Here is a 2,500-nt window from a genome sequence, read left to right on the forward strand (position 1 = left end):
TGGCAGCGATTCAGTCGGTTTTTAAGCGTTTCGGAGTACCGTTAGCATCAGATAAAACAGAAGGCCCGTCTACACTTATCAAGTTTTTAGGAATTTTGATTGACAGTGAGGCCATGGAGTGCAGATTACCGGATGACAAGGTCAGTGATCTGCTGGAGGCAGTCAGAGAAGCTAGATCTCACCGTAAGATCAGATTAAAGGATCTACAATCGCTGTTAGGAAAAATGAACTTTGCGTGTCGCATTATTCCAATGGGTAGAGTTTTTTGTAGGCGCCTAGCTGCAGCTACCTCAGGCATAACCTTTCCACATCACTTTGTGCGGCTGGCTAGAACATTAAAGGACGATCTGGCGGTATGGGAACAGTTCTTAATGGAGTTTAATGGGAGGTCATTGTGGATCAGACCACCGGTTTCAAATTTTGATCTAGACATCCACACTGATGCAGCGGGGTCAACTGGTTTTGGTGCATATTGTTCGGGACAGTGGTGTGCAGATAGGTGGCCAGAGAGTTGGAGAAACAATGGGTTAACACGAAACTTAGTACTCCTTGAATTGTTCCCCATAGTGGTTGCTTGTGAAATTTGGTGCAATATTTTCCAAAACCGAAAAGTGAGATTTCATTGTGATAATTTGGGAGTTGTAGAAGTCATCAACAAACAATCAGCTTCTTCCCTGCCTGTTGTTACGTTGCTGCGTCATCTAGTGCTGCGCTGTTTAAAGTCAAATTGTCAGATTACAGCTGTGCATGTCCCCGGTGTTTGCAATTCTGTGGCTGATGCTCTGTCTCGTTTTCAGTGGGACAGATTCCGTTCGTTAGCCCTGATGGCAGAGGTACAAGGCAAGAAGTGTCCGGATTTTCTGTGGTCACTGCCAGTGACACCGCATACGCTCTGATAGAACGGTCTGTGGGTGTAAGCACATGGCAGAGGTACCAGTCAGCATGGAGGGAATGGGAAGACTTGTGTGCTCTAGTGGCACATGATGCCAGTGTACATGACAATGTTTCCTTGTTGTTATTTTACATTAGCAGGGCCTTTGTGGACGGTACTTCATTGTCCAGTATTGATAGTAAAATGTCTGGATTAGCTTTTTGGTTTAAGTTGCACGACTTCACTGATTACACAAAGCATTTTTTAGTTAAGCAGGCCCTAAAGGGTTACAGGAAAAGTTGTAAGAAGACCAGAGATAAACGGCGTCCGATTTCTTTCCAGTTATTGCAGCAGATACTGAGTGTACTAGGCCGAGTCTGGAGCAGTCCGTTTGAAGTGTTACTCTTTAGTTGTGCATTCACACTGGCCTTTTTTGGAGCTTTTAGAATCAGCGAGTTAGTGTCGAGTAGCTCCACCAGAAGTGGGGGTCTACAAGACGAGGACATGCATCAGTACACAGACAGATTGGAATGTTTTCTGGCAAAGTCAAAAACTGATCAACAGGGTAGAGGAAAATGGATCACATTGTTTCCTTTAAGCGGTTCCAGGGCCTGCCCGGTCATCTGTTTTAGAAACTATGTCTTAAGAAGGCCAAATATCCAAGGTTCATTACTAATTCATGAGGATTGTAAGTCATTGTCACAATTTCAATTCACAGCAGTTCTTAAAAAATGCCTGACAATATTGGGAGAGTCTCCAAATACATTCACTTCACACTCATTTAGGATAGGAGCAGCCACAGAAGCTGCTAGATGGGGCTTAGGGCCTGACATAGTTAAAAAAATCGGGAGATGGGAATCGAGCAGATTTAAGAGTTACATTAGATTACATTTATTATAAATGGCGTACATGTGTATATATATATGTGTACATTTTGGTAATCTTATAGTAGTTGTGTCTTCATTTAGACAATTGTGTGATAATTGTGTTTTTGTTTTTGTTTTAGCTGAGCAGCAATGCCTGGTTTGGATCATGGGACATTCATTTGTTTTTTGGGGTGCCTTACGTGCGGCAGTCAGGCCTAATGGTAAACAGTTGGGGTTGCCCAGTTCCTTGGCACGGGTGACATGGATAGGAAAAAGGGGAATGCAGTGGCATCAGCTGTTAAAAGAAATCCAGTATCATGTGGAGTTCTACCGCCCCCCGGACGTCTTACTTATCCATTTAGGTGGTAATGATTTAGCAATAAGAACATCAAGACATTTAGTTAGGAACATAAAGCTCGATATGTTGAATTTATGGAGGTCTTACCCAGAAACAGTGGTGGTCTGGTCGGATATAGTAGCTAGACAAATGTGGACAACAGCGCGATCAGTGGCTCGCATCAATAATACAAGGATAAAGGTTAATAAAAAAATAACAAAATTTGTGTTGGAAAACGGAGGGGTGGCCATACGTCACCAGATGCTTGAAAATACAAAGGAACATTTTTGGAGAGATGATAAGGTACATCTTAATGACATTGGCATTGATATATGGATGTTGGGAATACAAGAAGGAGTAGAACGAGCCATTAAGTTGTGGAGGAACTCACTCTTGTAAGGTGTCACAAGAGCGAGTCTTGGCGGG

The sequence above is a fragment of the Anomaloglossus baeobatrachus genome, chromosome 8 (assembly GCF_048569485.1).
Source record: "Anomaloglossus baeobatrachus isolate aAnoBae1 chromosome 8, aAnoBae1.hap1, whole genome shotgun sequence".
In the NCBI taxonomy this organism is placed as follows: Eukaryota; Metazoa; Chordata; class Amphibia; order Anura; family Aromobatidae; genus Anomaloglossus; species Anomaloglossus baeobatrachus.